This window comes from Sorex fumeus, unplaced genomic scaffold, assembly GCF_029834395.1.
Source record: "Sorex fumeus unplaced genomic scaffold, SorFum_2.1 ptg000098l, whole genome shotgun sequence".
Taxonomy (NCBI): domain Eukaryota; kingdom Metazoa; phylum Chordata; class Mammalia; order Eulipotyphla; family Soricidae; genus Sorex; species Sorex fumeus.
The window spans coordinates 88,359,247-88,382,019 of record NW_026606155.1 but is presented as its reverse complement, the minus strand read 5'-3'; the positions used below and the strand labels follow the sequence as shown (position 1 = coordinate 88,382,019).

The 22,773-nt window shown below is 43.1% G+C and overlaps 1 protein-coding gene across 1 annotated transcript in view; it reads right to left on the bottom strand.

Annotated features, from left to right (window-relative positions):
* Positions 1 to 22,466, bottom strand: part of CTDSPL2 (CTD small phosphatase like 2) — a 79,967-nt gene extending 57,501 nt beyond the window's left edge. The window contains exon 1 of the mRNA XM_056134053.1: positions 22,221 to 22,466. The gene's annotated coding sequence lies outside the window, so the exon portion shown is untranslated. The remainder of the gene's footprint in view (positions 1 to 22,220) is intronic.
* Positions 22,467 to 22,773: the final 307 nt, after the last annotated feature.

Below are 22,773 nucleotides of genomic sequence, written 5' to 3'. Positions count from 1 at the left end.
ATTTTTGAACACTCAGCAGTGCTCAGAGCTCACTCTATGCTCAGGGAAAAATCCTGGCAGTACTCTGGGGACCATATTCAGTATCAGAGATAGAACTGGGGTCAGCAACATGCAAGAGAAGTCTTTATTCCAAGTCTTTATTCCAAGAGATATCTTTCGCCTAGGGTCAACATACTTTAAACCTCAAATAATTAAATTAAAATTATAAAACTTTTATGACATAATTCATGTAAAACAGGTCTAAAAAACATATCGTACTTCAGCTTTATGAGGATGAGCTCAATAAAATTTAATAGTTACTTAGTCATTTGCTACCAAGTGGTAATGGAATGATGAACAATAATCCTGACTGTGAGAATAAAAAATATTAGCAGATGGGAGCCAAAGAGATAGTACAGTGGGTAAGGTGCTTGCCTTGTATAATCTGACCAGGTTTGATCCTCAGTACCCTTTACTGTCCCTAGAGCCCACTAGGAGTGGTCCCTAGTGCAGAATCAGAAGTAAGCTCTGAGCACCACTGGGTGTGGCCCCAAAACCAGAATCTAAAAAAACAAAACAAAAACACACTAGCAGATAAGTATATCATATCATGGCTACATGCTCTAACAATGTAAATATAAATTAGGACTGACAATAAAGAGAATAGAGAAGAATTAAAAAAAAATGAAACGGCTTCAGTAACCACACAAAACTAACAGTACTGCTACTGAGATCTAATTAATATATATATATTTTTAAATAAACAGGTTTTATTTGGAGGGTTTTTTAAGGTGTGGAGGGGGAGAGAGTGAGAGAAAGAGAGAAACGCACTCAAGAGAGAACATGGGCTCCTCCAAGGGCAGAGAGAGCCTTTACACACATCCTAGCATTAGACACGAAAGCATAAAAGTACACATCTCAAGAGGGGAGATGTGGGCAACACAAGTGCTCGGCCACGTGGGCACAAGCAGCACATGGGTTCGGGCAGCATATGTGCCCTAATTAATATATTTTTATTTTATTTTTTTGCTTTTTAGGCCACACCTGGCAGTACTCTGCACTTAGGAATTACTCTTGGTGGTGCTTGGGAACTATATGGGTTGCTGGGGATAGAGTCAGGTCAGTTGCGTGCAAGGCGAGTGTCCTCCCCACTGTACTATTGCTCCAGACCTAATGAATGTACTTTTATTTCCAAGTCTGTTACCCAGTGAGATCTTTAAAATCAAAACACTACAAGAACGAGAAGAAAAAGGTATGAGAGAGGATGCTAAATAAAATCTCTGAAATTCAGACACACACAGACTCTCAACCGAGCAGCTCACTGTAAAGATGCCTCCAAACTTTAAGCCAAAAGGAATTCACCATGGTGCCTCAGACTGGAGGAGTCATCCCTCCACCTGTCCCCTAAGAATCCTGGTGGCCACCAGAACTTTCAGAACCCAATGAGAAGTGCAGGAACGCGGCTTCAGTGACAGCAAACTCCAAGCCTTAAGGGGTAGGCGATGAGCCAGTCCTTCTCATCTCCTTGTTCTGATGCGACCCCTGGAGATCGCGCCCATGAACTGCCTCCAGAGCAGCTGGCTACAGAGATTTTTCCAGACCCTAATTATCTAAAATTTTAGAATTCCAGCAGCTCTTGCAACTGTGTGACATCATATGCTACTCATAACAAACAGTACAAAATAAATTATCTAGCATCTGTCTTTTCGGCGGGTTTGAGTGGTGGTGGGAAAATTCAAAATAATGGTGGTGGGAGGATGTAAGGATGTAAGGGTGGTGGGACTGGTGTTGAAATACTCAATGGAATCCATTATTGTGAACAACTTTTTGAAAATAATTTTTTTTTTTTTGGTTTTTGGGTCACACCCGACGATGCTCAGGGGTTACTCCTGGCTCTGCACTCAGGAATTACTCCTGGCGGTGCTTGGGGGACCATATGGGATGCTGGGAATCGAACCCAGGTCGGCCATGTGCAAGGCAAACGCCCCACCTGCTATGCTATCGCTCCAGCCCCGAAAATAAATGTTTAAAAAATTAAAAATAACATCACCATTAAAAATCAACAAAATGCACACATCTGAAACAATAAAACTCCTTAACTGTGTATAATCATTGCAAGTGTATGCCAAATTTTTGTGGTTTTCAGGGCACAGACTTCCAGTTTGGGTGGAAATTAATTGTGGAATCAAGAATCAGAGGTTGCAATACAGACATAAACACCAACACCGTCAGGACTATAATCAGCACATGCATAAGCACAAAGAATCAAAATCATGGCCATATGTTTGGAGAGCAAGTATACTTTGCGAGCCACTGAGTTGCTCTCCCAGGCTCCTTATTTACCCCTGAAAAATGAAGCTTTAAATTTTTATAATACAATTAAATTTTGTAAGATTTTAAAATGCTTTTAAAATAATATCGTTCAGGGGCCAGAAAAGTAGTACAGGGAGCATACCTTGAATCTGGCTAAACCCAGTTCAACCCCTACCACCACCTGATGTGGTCTTGGGAGTCCCGCCCAGATCATCTGGGTGACTCAGGTAATTTCCAAGCCCTGCAGGGCCAAAGCAGCATTGCATCCTCTGGCTCTAGTATTGAACAGCCAGTTGGTAAAAAAAAAAAAAAAAAAATTGCTGGAAGTGGCCCCTGAGCACAGCACCCGCTGTATATTGCTCTGGCCCCCTAAGTACTTCCAAGTTATTATTCTACTTAATCTATTTTTCCACTTATAGTTGAGGGAAATAAAGCTAAGACACATAACCAGTATATTTTTAGTAAAAATTTCTAGCTAATTATGCAAAAAGTACTAGTAATGCAAACATAGCATAGAGCAAGAGAGAAAGTACAAATCTTGAGGCACCTGGCATTTGACTATGGCCACAACCCTGGTTTGAATCTTGATACCACTTGTAATCAGGCATGGTCCCTCTGCATAGAGGCAGGTGTATACCCAGAACATCTCTGGGTATGCCCCCACAATACAGCTCAAAAAAAGTTAAGTAAAAGAATGTAATTATAGGGGGTAGGGGTGGCGGAGTGATAGTACAGCAGGTAGACATTTACTTGGCACGTGACGGATCCCAGTTCTATCCCTGTAACCCCAACTGGTCCCTAGTCCACCAGGAGTGATCCCTAATTGTAGAGCCAGGGGATTAAGATCTGAGTACAACTAGGTAATACCCCAAAACAACAAAACAAAAACCTGGCAGCTCAAAATCAAGCTTCTGCTAGAAACAGGGACAAAAGGGGGTTAGAATTCTAGAAATCGCCTTCGAAGTATTTTTACCCATAATATAACTCAGTAATATCACAAATCACAAAAATCACAAATCATCCTGTTAATCGTCGATTGCCTCGAGCAGGCCCCAGTAACGTCTCCTTCATCCTAGCCCTGAGATTATATTCAAGGCTCTTTAGGAGAATGAGACCCATCATTGTTACTGGTATTTGGCATATTGGGTACGACACAGGGAGTTTGCCAGACTCTGCCGTGTGGGCAGGCTACATTCAGTAGCCTGCCAGTTTGTACAAAGTAGGAATGAGATAATAAGATGTCATAATAGGATGTCGCACGGCCGCGGTTCCGGGAGCTGGTTTTTATAGTCTCTGAATCTTGGCCGTTGATGGGATTACTCGGCGCCAGGGGGCCAGTTGGTGGGTGTGACCCCCGCCTACTGGAATTTGGAGGATCTGGGTGGAGGATGCTCGGCCCAAATCCGAGTAGGCTTGGAGATCGCGACCCCGGAACCCGCGTGACTTTGTCCCTCTGCCAGTACTTTCATGTGTGCGGAGAGTGGTCTCAGCATGGTGGTGGCTGGTCCTGGAGGTCTTTGGCTGGGGGCTGCTTGAGGCAATCGATGAACAACAGGAAGACAGTGATACGGTGATAACTCAATAGAAAACTCTAGAATCTGGGTTGGAATGATGATCCTGGTTTGATCTGCAGTATCAGGAAGGAAGGAGGGGTGGGAGGGTTGTAGAATCTAAAGCCAGAGTGCCAGTACAGCATAGAGGGTGGTTGCCTTACACATGGCCATCCAGGATTTAATCCCCTGTACCCCATATGGTTCTGAGTCCCTCCAGGAGTGATCCCTGAGTACAGAGCCAAGATTAAACCCTGGGCACCAATGCATGTGTCCCCATCTCCAAAAAAAAAGAAAATTCTAGAACCGAACCTATTACACAACATGAAAAATGCTGCTTCATATCATAATATTATCTGTATCCACATCAAACTATTGATCTCAGACCTGGGATGTGACTCAATTTCATTCAGTAAACCAGCCTAACAAATATGAAATCCTCTGTTAGCTCTCATTGAAAGCAAATAATTTTTATAAAACAATCATTAGAGGTCTTGTGTTAAGAGAGGTGGTTATTCAAATGCAAAAAAGGAAGGAAGAAGGAAGGAAGAAAGGGAGGGAGGGAGGGAAGGAGGGAGGGAGGGAGGGATACGGGCATCATACCACAAGTTTCTAAATTTATTTGGTCTACTACCACTCCCTTTTCAAAAATAAAATTGCTCAGTGCCCTTTCAGAAAAACAGAAAGCAACCCAAAGCACACCCCCTCAATTTTATCTAAGGCTACTGCCCACCTGGATCAGACCAGAAAGCCCAAAAGGAGCAATAAATCAACCACTTTGTAAATAATTGTCTAATATTATATTAAATCAGAATGGATCAAAGACCTTAATTAAAAGTTAAGACTTAAGGTTCCAAGGTTAGAGAATGCAGCAGGTAAGGCCCTTACTTGCCTCACATGCAGGCACCCTGGTTCAATACTTGACATAGCACATGATCCCCAGAAGCAGCACCAGGAGTAATCCCTGAGCACAGAGCCAGGAGTGAGCCCTGAGCACTGCCAGATGTGGTCCCCAAACAAAACCCAAAAACTATGGGAGAGGAAGGGCAGGTAGGATCCAAAACCAAAAAAACAACTTTTGAATATAAACACTATCAATTGAGTGAAAGGCAAGACTTCGAATGTAGAAAGTATGTATAAATCCTCTATCTCTTAAATTAATGATCAATTATAGTCCCCCTCCCTATTCCTTTCTCCTATTTCTTAAATAAAATCCAGATTATATCCTTTTGAGGGGACAGGGAGTGAGTCCCAAAGTATGCACTGGAGCAGAGGACACTCCCAATGATTCTAAGATAACCAAGCATGTAGTTCGAAGCATAAATGGGTAGAGAAATAGTACACTGAGGCACTCCATGCAACTGACCTGGGGGGTGTGGGGTGAAGGGGGAGGAAAAACTGGAAGAGGAAAAGAAAATTCTTTAAAGTGCCATCACATGGACGAATCTTGAGGAAATTAAGTAAACTAAGTCAGTCATGAAATGACAAATATTGTATGATTTCATTTTATAGGACAGCAAAATTCATAGACACAAAAAAAAAGCATGGTGGGGCCAGAGAGATAGTACAGAAGGTAGAGTGCTTGCCTTGCAAACAGCTGACCCATAGGGTTCCCCAAACCTGCCAGAAATGATCCCTGAATGTAGAGAGCCAGGAATAAGTCTGAAGTACTGCCAGATGTGGCCTCGAACAAAAAAAAACAAAAAAGGAAGTAGGGCTGCAAGAGTTTAGGGGAAGATAAGCAAAGGGGACACAGGTTAACAGTTTAAGAGATTAGAAAGCTCTGTAATAGTAATGGCTGCACAAAATGAAAGTAGTATCAATGATTATTAAAAATAGCTGAAATGGGGGGCTAGAGAGATAGTACAGCAGGTAGGGTACTTGCCTTGCACAGAGCCAACCTGGGTTAGATCCCCAGGGTCCCCCCAAACTCCACCAGGAGTACACCACTGGGTGTAGACCCCAAAAAACAATGACTGAAATAAGCTAGAGAGAGAGTACAGGTAGTAAACACTTGCACTTGCCCTTGCATGCAGCTGATCATAGATTCACACCCCAGCACCACATGGTTCCCTGAGCACTGCTGGAAATAACTCCTGACCAGAGCCAGAGCAGCCCCTGCCAGGCTAGGTCCCCAAATAAAAACAGCCAAAACAAGGCCAATGATGTAGATCAAGAAATAAAGGACGTACCTTTCAAGTGTGGCACCTTGGGTTTGATTCCAAATATCACCAAGAGTGGCCCTACTCACTTCTCACCCTCCAGTCAATAAAAAATGACTAAAATAGTACACAGTTATGTACATTTTACCACTCAAAAAGGACCTCAGTCCTTTATTCTACACCACTAGTGACTGTAAACATACTAATAAAGACAAAAATCAGGGAATCAAAAGACAAAATCCATTATTTTCTTTTTAAAAGTAATTACAATTGGGGCTGGAGCAATAGTACAGCAGGGAGGGTGTTTGCCTTGCACGCGGCCAGCCTGGGTTCCATTCCCAGCATCCCATATTGTCCCCTGGGCACCATCAGGAGTTAATTTCTGAGTGCAAAGCCAGGAGTAACCCCTGTACATCACTGGGTGTGACCCAAAAAGCAAAAAAGCAGAAAGCAAAAAAAAGTAATTACAATGAAAAGGAAAGAACGGAATGGGGACTGATAACTAGAAAAACTCGAAAAGGGAATAAAATTATTTTCTCATTCCACCTTTTAAATATTTACTTAAGGGCTGGAGAGATAGCTCAAGGGGCTGGAAAGCATATTATACATACAGGAAGCCCAGGCTCAGCACCACAAGGTCCTCCAAACAGTCTGGAGTGACCCTTGACTACTGTACCAGGAGTAGCAGTGCCGGTATGGCAGAAAATCAAATAAATATTTATTTCTTAAAAAAGAAATACATAGACAAGGAAATGTGGAGATAGCACAAGTGGTAGAACATAATGCTGAGTTTAATTCTTGATACCATATGACTCCCCAGGCACCCACGGTGACCCCAAGACACCACTGGGTCCGAGTTACACTGCATCACTATGCCCAAGCATCAAACTGTCAAGCCTGCTATACCAGGCCAAATACTGCAAAAACTGGTCCTGGGTACCTCAAGTTCCACTGTAAGTGGTCCCCATTTTTAAAGAATTGTTAAGGAGCGGAGAGATAGTACAGTGGACAGGGTACTTGCCTTGCATTCAGTCAACCTCGGTTCTATCTTGGGCAGCCCATACGTCCCCTAGCAAAACCAGGAGTGATTCCTGAGTGCAAAGACAAGACTAACCTCTGAAAAACAATAGATATGGCCTAAAAACTAAAAAACAAAACAAAAGGAAAAACACACAAAAACAAAATGCGGGGTAGGGGTGGGAGTGTTGCTGGTGCAATAGTACAGCAGGTAGGCAGCTTGCCTTGCATGCAGTCAACCCATGTTCAATATCTGGCCCCCCATATGGTCCCCAAGACCACCAGGCGTAATCCCTAAGCAGTCACAAATAAGTCCTGAGCACAACTGGGTGTGATCCAGTTGTAAACAAAAAAGACTTTGGGGACTGAGAGACAATACAACCAGTAAGTTACTAGCCTTGCACATGGCTGACCCAGTTCTATCCCTAGCACTGCCAGAAGATTTCTGAGTGCAGAAACAGGAATAATTCCTGAGCATAGCTATGTCAAAAACAGACAACAGAGAAGTTAGCACAAAAAGGCCAGGTGGTACAGGGGTTACTTCTCAACCACCCATTCAAATCCCTGGCACAATTTATGGTCTCCCCAGCACTGCCCAGAAGTCACTCCCAAGAAAAGAACCAGGAATAGCTTCTTAGTATGGCTGAGTATGGCCTAAGCCTACCCCACACCCTAATAACTTTTTTCTCTATTTTTTGGCCTAAAGGTCTGTTTTTCATTCACATTCCTGAGAAAAGAGCTAGGAATAGCTCTGGAACAAGAGCTCCTGAGCATGGCTGGGAGTGGCCTTAAGCTCCCACTCCCCTTCACTATTTCATATCTACATATACAACAGAAAAGACAGGGATTGGTAGGAAGATACCATCACAGTCTAACATAAAAAAGGATGAGATAAACTACATTATATTGGTGAACTCATCAGAGCCTGAGCACAAACAAGATTCAAAAAAAGGGACAGAGATACTGTATAGCAGGTAAGATGCTTGCCTCGCACATGGCGAACCCATATGGTTCCCTGAGCACTACCAGGAATTAACCCTGAGCAAAGTTCTGAGCACCACTGGCTGTGGTCCCAAAAACAAAACAAACAAGAAAGTTGGGGGGGGGGGGAAATAAAGACACTTTTTGAGTGAAAAGACAGGGTATCAGCACTAACTCAACCTATGGCATGGCAAGTAAAACAGAATATACAATTGTGTCACAGGTACTAGAGAAACAGTACAATGTGTAGGGAACCTGAACTTGCCTTATACATGACCATCTCCCATGGTCCCCAAAACACTGCCAGGGGTAATTCCTGAATGCAGAGGCAGGTATAACCCCTAAGCATCACTGGGTGTGGCCCAAAAACAAAAAAGAAAAAAATTGCCTGCAAGGGTGCTAAAAAAATATAATTAAATTGTGCCATAGAAAGCAAGGAATAAAATATCTAAAATTGTTGGAGCTCATAGGATAGCTGGACAGGCTTTGCATGCAGAGGCCTAGGTTCAGCCCTTGGCATTGCATAGTCCCCCAAATAGAGTTGGGAGCAAACCCTGATCACTGCCAGGAGTGGCCTCCAAAACAAAACATAAAATAGTATCATTAAGTGGCTGTAGCAATAGCACAGCGGGTAGGGCATTTGCCTTGCACACGGCCGACCCGGGTTTGATTCCCAGCATCCCATGTGGTCCCCTGAGCACCGCCAGGAGTCATTCCTGAGTACAAAGCCAGAAGTAACCCCTAAGCATCGCCGGGTGTGACCCAAAAAGAAAAAAAAAAATAACATTAATAAACTTTTACAAGCAAAGTGGGGGCTAAAATAGGAATGCTGTGCTCTTTGGGAGGTTTAGAAACAATGATACTCAAATATATTTGCAGAATCTTTGCAACAGACCTCTATCAGGTGCTCATTTTGCAAGAACAGAAGATAATCTTACTCTGAAAAGGGAGTACTTTGGGGCTAAATAAATAAATGCCCTAACCAGACCCTTCGCTTTCAACAAGGAGGCAGACAAAAAAAAATTTAGGATAGCAAGTTCAGTCATCCTTACGGTACACGCAGAGGAAGGATGAGGGTAAAGTAAAAGAAAAACCCTCATCTACTACAGAAGGGACTAGAAACATCTGAGGTCTAGGATCTTATACAGACGCCATTAGAGATCCTCTACCAAAGAGGCAACTTCAAGAAATTTTTTCAAACAAAACCTTAAAAGACAGTAGCCTTAGGGCAAGTCACTGAATCTCACCCTACTGATATTCAGACACAGAAGACCCATTCAAGATTCCAAGATTAAGACTGCACTGGTATGGTACAAGGGTTAAGGGGCTTGTATTTCAAGAAGCTGACCCTAGTTCAATCCCTGACACCACAAAGGGTTCTCTAAACACCACCGGAAATGACCACTGAGCAGAGCCAGAAATAACTATTATATCTCTAGCCCCCTACTACAATTCCTGATGAACAATGATAATACTGCCATCGAGCTTATTCAATCAACTCCAACAGCTTTTCAACGAAGCCACAAACCATCCTAAATATTCTAGTGTGTTTTCTCCCTTATCCCTTTTACAGTCACCAAACGTTGATGACTTTACCTCTAAAAGACTTTTCACTCTTATCCCTCTTGTATTAACCCTCCACATTATCTGTTCTTTTCTATCAATTCATTTCATAGGAAAGACTAACCTTCACATAACATATACAAATTTCTTTAAGTTCTATCTTTCCAAGTCTTTTTTTCATTGCTATTTGCTACCTTGCTCTTTGCGCTCCAATATTTCCTGATCAGACCATATCGCAGCATCCTTCAACTTTTCTCTTTTATCTCACTTCTCAATTACTTTTATTTCACCATTTACAGTTCTGCATAAGGGGAAGCAACTTCTTCTCTAAGCTCTCAAATTATACTGAAATAAAATATTTATTTATTTTTTACTAAAGTAAAGGCACTGAATGAAGGCAGAGACCTCTGTAACATCAGTAACATGGCACAACTGAATCTTTGTGAATCGAACAGTTACTCAATCCTTGTGAACTGTACCATAATTTTTCTCAAAGGGAATAGTGTAGCAGTATAGCACTGTCCTCCCGTTGTTCGATTTGCTCAAGTGGGCACCAGTAATGTCTTACAACAAATTTTGAGACTTGTTGTTACTGTTTTTGACATACTGAATACGTCAACGGGTAGCTTGAGGCTCTCCGAGAGGGGCGGAGGAATCGAACCCAGGTCGGCCAAGTGCAAGGCAAATGCCCTACCCACTGTGTTATAGCTCCAGCCCAAACAACCCTGAGTACAGTAATCAATTCTTGTTTGCAAGAAAAGATCTTAAATAAAACTAAAGTTCCTTTTAGATCAGACTTCCTCTTTATAAAATCCCTGATCCTGATTCCAAGCAATACTTGATTTTTGATTTCTTTGGGGTCTGAGGCATCCCCAGCAGAGCAAGGGCTTACTCTTGCTCTGTACTCTAGGAATCACTCCTGGCGGGCTTCGGGGACTATGACCATATGGGGCACTGGGGATGAAACCTGGGTCAGCCAAGTATGAAACAAGCACCCTACCTACTCGATTATTATTCCAGCCCCCTAATCTGAACTATTTTCATCCTTCACATACATGTTATCCCTTATCACCCTAATTAACACAAACATTATGACATGTTAAAAAAAAAAGCCGGGGGTATGGTGCTGCCAGCAGGTCAATCTGTACCTGTGAGGGGAGTGCATCAGCAGCCTGATGGCACCTTTAGAATTCCAGATACCCCAAAATTGCTGCTGTGCCTTTGGCCAGACCTTGGGGCAAAGTTTACCAAGGAAGTAAATGGCCAAAAGTTAGGTATGTGGGAAACACACCCACAAACCAGCTCCGGCTCAGCTATATAATTGGAGGCATAGCCTCTCTGGTTCCTGATCGAACTGCTTAATGGCCACGATCCCAGAGATTCGGAAACAAATCTCGAAACCCAACAGCTTTTGGCAGAAATGCGTCCGTAGGTTACTGTTGCCGGGTCACCCCAACAGGGAAAGGGTGTTGTCCCTCCACCTGCTCCTCCTTCGTGGCTCAGTGCCCTCATCCTCCAGAGGCTATTGGACAGTCAGGTCTGGGCCAGCAGTGATGAAACTTGTTGGGCCTCATGGGATGGGGGTGGAGCTGGTCCTGGTCTCCCCATCCCAACGAGACCCCAAGTCATCGCCCACAAACGGCCTCTCTGGCTCCTGATCAAGTTGCTCAATGGCAATGATCCCAGAGACTCAGAAACAAATCTCGAAACCCAGCAGCTTTTGGCAGAAATGCGTCTGGACACTGCAGTAGGTTACTGTTGCCGAGCCACCCAGGGGTAAAGGGTGTTGTCCCTCCGCCTGCTCCCCCTTGGTGGCTCGGTGGCCGTCATCCTCCAGAGGCCATTGGACAGTCAGGTCTGGGACCACAGTGATTAAACTTGTTGGGCCTCACGGGATGGGGGTGGAGCCGGTCCTGGTCTCCCCGTCCCAATGAGACCCCAAGTCATCACCCACGAACGGCCTCTCTGGCTCCTGATCAAGCTGCCCAACGGCCATGACTCCAGAGACTCAGGAGCAAATCTCGAAACCCAGTGGCTTTTGGCAGAAATCCCTCCAGATTTAAGTGTTAAAATTTTGGAATTTCAAAATCACATGGCCCTACTGCAGCCACGCAATATCATATGTTATTCATAACCAGCAATAGAACACAAATTGTCTACTGTTGCCTTTTCAGCAGATCTGAGTGTTGGGGTAAAATCTCAAATAATAATGGTGGGTCTGGTGTCGAAATATTGAATGTGATCAAAGTAGAAAGAGAGTAATGTGGAAATCATCTTCCCCACAGGTAGGGGGAGGGTGTGGGATGGGGGTATACTGGGGGTTTTGGTGGTGGAAAATGGGCACTGGTGAAGGTATGGGTGTTTCATTGTATGACCGAGACTTAGACCCGAAAGCTTTGTAACAACTCTCACGGTGATTCAATAAATAAAATTATAAAAAATGGGGGAAAAAAAGCCTCCGGGGGCAGGAGAGATAAGTTACAGAGGGTAAAGTACTTGCTTTGCACACAGCTGATTTGTTCAAATTCGAGCAATGTAGATACACTTTTATTTATTTTTTAAATGGTGAGGCAAGATAGGTTTTTATTGAAACTTCACCATAAAAGAAGAGAAAGAGAGCAAGTACATGTTGAAAAAATATAAACAAACAAACATGGGCTTCTCCAGAGTAGAAAAAGCAAAGAAACATAGAAACAAGTAAGTGACATACTGTTTGTGTTCAAGGGAGAATAGGGGCTTAAAGAGCAAGCCTTTTCATTTCTTACAAAAGTGCTTGCACTTCCCAGGGATAATTCGTCTGGTGGTAGGCCTAACCATGATCCAACCAACTAAGTAGGGTTGGGAGACCAACAAAACTACATCCCAGTGGTGTTGAGGGGAACCATGTAATGCCTAGAATCTGCAAGTCTCAAGCAGACCAGAAATCCACTCTGCTGAGCTATCACTCCAGGCCTAAATATTTTAAGTTACCACCAGCAATCCAATCTAAAACCTTAAATCTTAAATTGTGGGGCTGGAGAGACAGTACAGAGATTAAGGTACTTGTATTGCATCCCCCATTGACCAGGTTCAAATCCCTGATAAAACACAGGGTTCCCCAAGCACTGGGCTTATTTCTGACTCTATATTCAGGGATCACACCTGGTGCTACTCGAAGACTATATGTGGGTTCAGGGATCAAGTGACAGTTCGTGGCATTCAAGGCAAGTGTCTTAACCTTGTACTATCTCTCCAGCCTTGAAGAATAAACTTACTTAAATTACTAGTGAGATAACGTATAACAACTCTATAACAGAAGTGCCCCCTTCTTTGTTACTACTAAAAATAAAATAAATCAGGGCCAGAGAAGTGGTTCGGTGGGTAGGGTGCTTGCCTTTCATGCAGCCAACCAGAGGGACTGCATATGGTCCCTGTGCTATGGGAATGATCCCTGGGCACAGAGCAAGGAAGCCCTGAGTACAGCCAGGTATAATCCCAAATCAAAAATATAAAAATAGTGAAAATTAAAAAGTGTATATCCAGTGAGGAGGGAGAAAAGGCCAAGTTGTTTTTTGTTTGTTTGTTTGTTTGTTTTTAAAGAAAAATGTGATTGTGAGAACATTTTGGGGGGTGGGTGGCAAGGGAAAACCAGACTCTGTGGTGCTCAGAGATTTATTCTGATTCTGTGCTCATGGATCACTACTGGTGGGGCCTGAGATGCCAGGAATGGGGCCAGTCAGCTGCATGCAAGACACATGTCCTCTCTCTCCAACCCCCATGTATACATTTTAAGTAATTTGGAGGGGAGGGTAACAACTGGTGGTATTCAGGGCTTACTCCTGGGTCTGTGCTCAGGAACCACACCTAGCAGCACTTAGTGACTGTATGATGTATTGGAGAGCAAACCAAGGTTGGCAGCTTGCAAGGCAAGTGCCTTAATGGCGGTACTATCTTATCTGGCCCCCAATTTAACTTTTATCTAGACATAAGAAAATTAAAGGACTGTATAATTATTTAACAAAATACACTGAAATGTTACATGCAAAGCCAGTGCTAGTTAACTTTATAGGATATTCTCCATATTTGAAGAATACCAGGAAGAAAGCAATTATCACTAAAATAAGTCAACTTTTTAACAAAATGATACTTCTGTGGGGGCTGGAGTGATAGTTGCTCTACCACCACTGTCCCTGCTAGGTAAGGCATTTGCCTTGCACACAGTTGACCAGGGTTTATTTCCCTGGAACTCTATGATTCCCCGAACCCACCAGGAGTGATTCCCAGGCAGAGTCCGAACCCACCAGGAGTGATCCCTAGGCAGAGTCAGATGTGTCCCAAAAACAAAAACATACTTGTGTGTTCTGGAATTTAACAAATAACATATATACTCTCCTTTTTACGGAAGTCTTTTAATTTCCTACCTTAACATTATTTCAAACTAGGCAGAAGAGAGTACAGTAGATAGGGCACATGTCTTGCATGTGGCCCACCTGGGTTTGATCTCTGATACAGGTCCGATACCTGCCAGGAGTGATCCCTGACCACAGAACCAGGAATAAGCCCTGAGCACCGCTGGGTGTGCCCCCCCCCCAAAAAAAACAAACAAAAACAATATGGCCAACATGAGAAACCTTTATCAGATTACTTTTGTCAACTAGATCTTAATCTTCTCCTTAAGTATTTTTAGTGAGCTTTATGTGTGGGAGGCCCAGGTTCAACCCTTAGCATGCTAGGAAACAACCTGTGAGCACCCATTGGGTGTACCCCAACACACACAAAAGAAATCACTATTCTTCCTAAACTATAAAAATTATCACTACTGAACATTAACCCCAGTTGTTTCTAAAACAGTCAAGTGTTGGTGTTGGAATTTTATAAAAATAAAATTAAATTCTAATAATTTTTTAAAAAATAAGTCAAGGGCTAGAGAGATAGCACAGCGAGTAGGGTGTTTGCCTTGCATGCAGCCAACCTGGGTTCGATTCCCAGCATCCCATATGGTCCCCTGAGCACCACCAGGAGTAACTCCTGAGTGCAGAGCCAGGAGTAACCCTTGTGCATCGCCGGGTGTGACCCAAAAAGCAAAAAATAAATAAATAAATAAAAATAAGTCAAGTAACTTCTAGTAGTTTTAGTTAATCAAAGCAGTAAACATATTTCCTTGTCCTAAAATTACAGCTTTTATAAAAACCTAATAGCTAGTCAAAGCACTGCTAATGATTTATGTTTAATTTAGACATGCTTCCTTTTCTAATCTCTCTCTAAATTAGGGCCAGAGTGACAGAACAGTGGATAGGGTGAATGCCTTGCATGCAGTAAACCAGGGTTCGATCCCAGACAACTCATAGATCCCCTAAGCCCGGCCAGGAATGAATACTGAATGCAGAGGCAGGAGTAAGTTCAAACACCACTAGATGTGGTCCAAAAGCAATAAAACAAAATCTCTCTAACTTAATACAAGAGTTTAAGATTATGATAAAATACAGATTTCTTAATATACAGTCAACTGGCACTATGTGAGCTCTAACAGAATCAGACTTTGCGGGGGTAAGGCGACAGAGTAAAGTGGGTAAGGTATTTGCCTTGCATGTAACTGACCCAGGCTCAATTCCCGGAATCCCAGATGGACTCCTAAACACCACAGGGAATAACTGAGTGCAGCAGAGCTAGCAGTAACCCTGAGCATTGCTAGGTATGGACCAAAAAGCAATAAATAAAGGTAGTTTTTTTTTGGCAGTGCTGGAAGTCAAACCTAGGGACTCACATGTGAAAAGCAGGTGCTATTCCAGTAAACCGCATCCCAATCCTCTACTTTTTGGTTTTAGGGCCACACTCTGAGGCACTCTGTGGCTACTCTTAGCTTAGTGTTAGACACTGGTGTTGTTAGCTTATACACCTGGGCTCTCCATATGAAAAGCACATGTTTTCAGTCTTTTGAGCTATTTCTTTATCCTACAACAGCCCCCCCCCCCCCCCCACACACACACCCAGTTTTTGTGCCACACTCAGCTGTGCTAAGGACTTCTGGGGTTCTGTGCTCAAGTCACTCCTGGCGGGTGCTCGGGATTTAACTCAGGTAGGCTACGTGAAAGGCAAGTGCCCTACCCATTTGACTATCACTCCAGCCCCAAATCTAATTTCTAAAAGCCTTAGTAATAACAATATCCTTCACCCTTTTTAAGGATACCTTTACTAACTGGGAGACCTGTAGGTGATGTCAACAATTAAAAGAGCTGGTCAAACTGATAAACATTATTTGTCTTTAAGATCCTACGATTCTTGGGACTAAACACTCTCACCTCTCATTACTATTAGATTTGGGGAGGGATGGAGGAGCTGGGGCCACACATGCAGTACATGCAGTCTGGAGAATCGAACCAGGATCAGACCAAAGAAGTCAGATGCAAAGCAATTGCCATAGCTCATATACTATTTGTCTAGCCCCACTTAACAGATTTCGAAGATTGTCAAAAGACCCCAGGAGGGGCTGGAGTGATGGCACAGCGGGTAGGGCGCTTGCCTTGCACGCGCGCGCGGCCAACCCAGATTCGATTCCCAGCATCCCATATGGTCCCAAGAGCACCGCCAGGAGTAATTCCTGAGTGTAGAGCCAAAAAGACCCCAGGAAACCCAAGCCTCTCTGTTACCACAGCCTGTCTTTCTCCCCTAAACTAAAGGCTCATTAAATTTTTTCCATACACAACCACTTTCACTCCAAAAATTTTGTGAAAGCCCAAGTATAAAAATACATTTAAAAAAGTATATAAACCCTGATAATAAATCATAAATTTATTTTAAAATCTAGTTTATTTTTAAGACACATGGTAATGTAAGGATTCACAACCCATAGTTTAAGATAATAGGCCCATGTGGTTGAATCATTCCAGTTCCACAGTTTCTGGAGCACATGGCCACAAAATTTCACAGTACTATTTCACAGCCCACAGTGGAGCACAGAATATTAGATTGGAAAATTGCTTAGAAGGCCACTAAGCTCAATGAGCAAAAACAATAGCACAGAAGGCTTGAGCACCTAACAGCTCAGTAAATCCTTGGACGATGACTTTAGTTAACTTAATTATGAGACATATGTTGTAACAAACAATAAAGTAAACTATTTCGGACTGCTGAGGACATGGGGGGGTATGGAGGGTGGCTGAGTAACTGGGGACAATGGTAGAGGGAAGGTCACACTGGTGGTGGGACTGATGTTGGAACAATGAATACCTGAAACAACTATTATAAACAACTTCGTAAATCACCATGTTAAAATAAAGTTTCAAAAATTAAAAAAAAGGAAAAAAAAGATTCTAGGCCCAAATAGAAGAGATAGCCTAATGGGTAGAGAACAAATTCTGTATGCAGAAGCCCCAGGTTTAATTTCCAGTACTTCATGATCCCCTGAGCACAACAGAGAGCAATAACCAAACAAAGAGTCAGGAGTGGCCACTGAACACTGCAAAATATGTTCCAAAAACCAAGATAAAGCAGCAATTAGGTCATAGACAATCTCTCCAGACACCATGCAAAAAACTTCTATATTCCACTCCCCCTGTAACCTTACTTGTTGTAGTATCAGGAACTTTTATTAGAAACGAAGCTATGCTAATATTGTTGATAAATTTTAACATTTCTCATTCAATTTGTCACATTTTTATAAAGAATTCCATTATGAGACAAAGCTTACCATCAACAATTCTTAAATTATACCACAATGTCAATCACCTAGACTATCTTTATAAGAAATCCAATTATAGTTTACTAAATTAATATGGCTATATAATCACTATCACCCCATTATTCATCGATTTGCTCGAGCAGGCACCAGTAACGTCTCCATCCATCCCTGTCACATGCTAGTGTAGTCCGATGGCTTATTGAGGGCTCTTTCAGGGTCAGGGGAATGAGGACCATCATTGTTACTGTTTTTGGCATATTGAGTATGCCACAGGTAGCTTGCCAGGCTCTGCCATGCGGGCGGGATACTCTCGGTAGCTTGCCGGGCTCTCTGAGAGGGATGGAGGCTTTTGAGGCAGCCTCTAATCACCTTTACAGGTGTTCCCAATCAGCCATATATATACGGGCAGGATACTCTCGGTAGCCTGCCAGGTTCTTTGAGAGTGAGAACTAGACAATAAGAGGCCGCGCAGCCACGAATGCTATATAAACAGTAGTGAATATATCTGGCTTAGATATATAACATATGGCACATGTCAAGTAAGCGAAAACTAAAACTGCATTTTATGGCTTTATAGTAAATCTCCTAACTATTAAATCTTCACATCTTCAAAGTAGGGCAAATGACCCTTTACTCCTAATTCAGTTAAAATGGTCAGGTTAATTCTTTAAAAATAATAGAAAGACCTCCTACACCACTTTTTGGTAGGCTCTACTTTCAAAACACAAAACAATTCAAAAGGATATATGCACGGCAATGATCTTAGTACAATAGCCAAGATACAGAAACAACTCAAATGTCCAACTATAGATGAATGGATGTAAAAGTTGTGGTATCGAAGCTGAAGAGATAGTACAGTGGGTGTGGTGCTTGCCTTGTAAGCAGCCAATCCAGGTTCGATCACCAGTATCCTATATGGTTCCCCAAGCACTGCCAGGAGTAATTCCTGAGTGCAGTAGGTAGTAAACCCTGACATTGCTGGGTATGGCCGAAAAATAAAAAGTTGTGGTATAAATACACAATGGAATACTATGCAGCTCTAAGAAAGGACAAAATCATACAATCTGTCATGACATGGATGGAACTAGATGGTATCATGCTGAGTGAGATCATTTAGAAGGAAAGGGATAAATGCAGAATGATTGTGGGACTTAAGAGTATAAACAGCAAGGTAATAAGAGGTCCAAAGACAACATAATGGGAGAACGGATCCATACAATTGAGTTGGGTGGGTTTTAGAGGGAGGTGAGTATACTGGTTATGGGTGTGGTGTTGGAATTATATATAAGAAATCATTATTAACAGTATTAAAAACCAAACAATCTCAATTAAAAAAAATTTTAAGGCAGGGGCTGGAGGGGATAGCACAGCGGGTTGGGTGTTTGCCTTGCTCGTGGCTGACCCGGGTTCGATTCCCAGCATTCCATATGGTCCCCTGAGTACCGCCAGGAGTAACTTCTGAGTGCAAAGCCAGGAGTAACCCCTGTGCATCGCCGGATGTGACCCAAAAGGCAATAAATAAATAAATTTTTAAGGCGACATAGGGGCCCAAGACATAGTACAGCTGGTAAAGCACTTGCCTTACACACGGCTGACAGGGTTTGATTCCCCCAAGCACTGCCACGAGTGTTTCCCGAGTGCAGATCCAGAAAAGATACCTGAACATCACTGGGGGGCATGCCCCAAAAACAAAAACATAAATAGAAAGACAAGAAAATGGGAAAACTGATCCACAGGACTGAGTTTGGGTGGGAGGAAGTAAAAAGGGAGAAGCACTGGTGACCCTGGGCAAGAGGGTATACAACAGAGAGGGGTATAGTATTGTAATTTTACATATGTGAAACTATCACTAATAGTATTACAAATCAGTTATCTCATTCAATAAAGCTATAAAAATAAACAGGGGCTAAAGCAATAGTACAGCAGATAGGTTGTTTACCTTGCATGCCACAGACCCAGGTTCTATCCCTAGCACCCCATATGGCCCCTGAGCCTGCCAGGAGTGACTCTGAGCACAGAGCCAGGAATAACCCTGAGCAGTGCCAGGTGTGGCCCCAACCACAGCAAATAAATAAATAAACAGAATGGTGCCCCCCCCCAAAAAAAACACTAACAATTTTGGGGAGGGGGGTGAGAGCCACTCATGGTAGTATTCAGGGCTTACTCCTGGCTCTGCACTCAAGGATCACTCCTGGGGGTATGGGAGACCATATGGGTGTCTGGGATCAAACCCAGGTTGGAAACATGCCAGGCATGTGTCCTACCCACGGACTATCTCTAAGGTCCACTTAGGTAACTTTTTAACTTATTCCAAAGGATAACAGTGGGCACCATTATGTGGTGTACTCCTCTCCTTGAAGTGGATATTTATAAGTCAAAGTGTCTTTCCTATTTTATGCTTTCACGGCTTAATAAATTACATGTAACTAGATATCTTATAGAATATACTGTTTATTTCAAATCTGACAATTGTATTAATACAAAATCTATGACTGAGATGATTTAGAAATGCTTAGACTAATCTACAGTTATTCCTATTGTTTTAAATCTATCCTTTCTGGAAAAAAAGTCCCTGTTTCTTGCTTTGTTTTGAACCAGTTTTAAAACTGTTATATAGTATCTTATGAAGAAATTTCTTTACCAGAAATCTCCAATATGGAAATCAACTTGATGAACTGAGAAAAAAAGAAAACTTTCTCCAGTTCTTTTCATAATAGTCATAATAAAACTGCATTACTAATTCAAGCAAAATGTCCAAGATACATTATGTAGAATGGAATACTATAAAATAAACCAATCCTATTTAGAGCTACAAGTACACAAACATTAAGGAATAAAACATTCAGGCCACAGATATAGCTCCTTTCAAGCCTGACTTAAAGAATGCAGGTACTAAAAGAATTAGAAAACAATCTGGGGGAATCCTGGAAGGTAATCAACATACAATAATCATTTGGCTACCTGTAAATTAAATTTTATTGAAGAGAGTAATGCATTATAAACTATCAGAAAAGCAATAAAAAAACTTGCCCGATGTGGCCCCAAACCACTGTAAATAAATATACAAAAAGAATGCTTTGGTGACAAAAGTATTGCCGGGTATTGCTACATTACACCAATAATACAGTTTAATACCTTAAAGTCACATGCTTGGCCCAATTTTGTAAACAAATGGACTCAGCAAATATCTATCAGTTCCTCATCTCCACTGCCCACTCTCTACATTTTGGTTCCATTTAAGTTCAACTCAATCTTTAAAGACTACTACCTAAGAACTACATTTGTTGTGACTTTCTTTATGACCTTGGGGGGATTCTATCAAATAATGGCTAAAAAGATATTTCTATGTTCCTGTTTATTACTAAAATTTAATTCTCATATGCAGCAACAATGAAGTCTTCTAAACTGGAATTATGTGAAAGTCATTTGAATTATAAACATCAAATGGTAAGTTATAGGAACCACATTATTTTTTTTTCCTTCGTTTTTTAAAAAAATGTTTGGGCCACACCCAAAGGGGCTCAGGAATCACTCCTGGTCCGGTTCATGAAACCATTATGTGGTGCGGGGGCTCGAATCTGGTGAACCCAGTGTAAAGCAAGTGCCTCATCCGCTGCACTCTCTCTCCAGTCCACAGAACCACATTTTAAAAACTTAATTTGAGGGGGGAGGGAGGGGGAATATGGGTTAAACATTTAGGAATTAAGAGACCTGGGTTCAATCCTCAGCACCACACACACACACACACACACACACACACACACTTAATTTGATTAGTTAAAAAAAATGCCAAAACTCAACAAGATCAAAAAGAAAATTCTGAAAAATACCAACAGGCTCATTTAGTTCTCCTTATGAACAACAGGTCTGTAGAATTAATTTTTTAAAGGACTAAATCTAACACTAAAACTAGTTTTAACTTCCCATTCCCTTGCTTTCTAACACAAAATTTTAAAAGTTGGCAAGGACTTCAAGAGCCGGTATATAAAGAAATCCACAATGTGAAAATTACAAAGATAAATCTATCACTGCAAGTCACTAATTTCTGTATATTCACGTCGGGCGGTAATCCTGGCATAGTTTTATTAGCATTAGAGAGATAAATCACTGCCTTGGAGGAACAGCCTCTAAGTACACTTCATTTCAGGATCTCTGGCAGTTTACGAGCAGTATCTCCTAAGGCTTCCCTAAGGTACTCTGAAGTGCTTAACATCATTCACACATGCAGCCACCACTAGGGTGAGAAGTAAATAAACACGATTCACTTATGCAAGTATTTACCACGAATTCTAGTAAGAATGCAAAAGTAAACACTCATGCAGACCTCGCCCCCCCATGGCAAAATACTACCGACGGTAATATTCACCCTTAAATTGACCACCAAGGAAACAAGAGGCCTTCCACCAAGAGCTGCTCACTACGCGCGATGTGAAAAAGTTAACAACGTCAACTCCATAATTTGCCAACACAGAAGATAAATAGAACTCAATAAAATCTCTTCTTCCAGATCCTCAAAAGGCACGAAAAAAAAAGAAAAAGAAAATGAAAAAAAGCGGGGCAACGCTTCCCCCGCCCCCACCTCGGCCCCTAAAAGCACTCCAGTAGAACGAATGAAACCTAGAAATCAAGGTGGGCCAAGGTTAGAAACGACGATCGAAGCCCATGGCCAGGAGGGGCTCCTGGGGGCTCGGGAGTGAGAGCCTGAGATCGCGGTGGGGGTGGGTAGCAAAGTGAAATCTAAGCCCAGAAATCACAACACAGGCCTCAGCCTCAGAGCGCGGGCTGGCGGGAAGGGAGCTCCCTTCGGCCCTCGGGGGGAAAGTCCGGAGAAGAGCGGGTCCAGGCGCGGACGGACGAGGCGCCAAGAGTGCGTGCCTACCGCGGCGCCAGAGCCGCCCGAGAGCCCAGCGGCGAGGGGGAGGAGATCACGCAGGCGGCCCTCAAGAGGAGGAGGACTAGGGTGAGGAGCAGCGGCAGCATCTCGACACGAGGGATTACCTAACTGTGACGACAGAGAAGTGTCCTCAGGCTCCGACGATGGTCCCCACTGCGCAATGCGTGGTGTCTTTCCCGCTTTCCCCGCAGCAGCAACAGAACTAGCTTCTTCAGCCAGTCGCCATTTCCCGCCTACCGACCTGCTGCACCGCACGGACAGGGACCCGGATGGAAAGCTGCCTCTCCGCGCAGGCGCCTTGGCACACTCCTCCCCCTCCCGCCACAATTCCGCGAGGCGGGGGGGAAGGAATGCGGCGGCCACGGCGGCCAAAAAAGAAAAGAAAAGGAAAAACACACCCACAACTTTTACTCCCGTGCAGAGCGTCGGCCTGTGGCCCGACGGAATTCGACGACTCGCGTTCCTGACAAGAAACTGAACGCAGGGCCAGAAGACCGGACGAAGTCGCGCGAACAAAACCTATCGGGAGACGCTAGGGCCTGGGGGATGTTTGTACGTCAGGGGCCTCCGTAGCCGGCTGTGGAGTGGTCGCAGGGGGAGTAGGGAGTGAAGCTTTGGGAGCGGAGAGGCGGAGACCCGCAGGACGGTTTTCCCTCC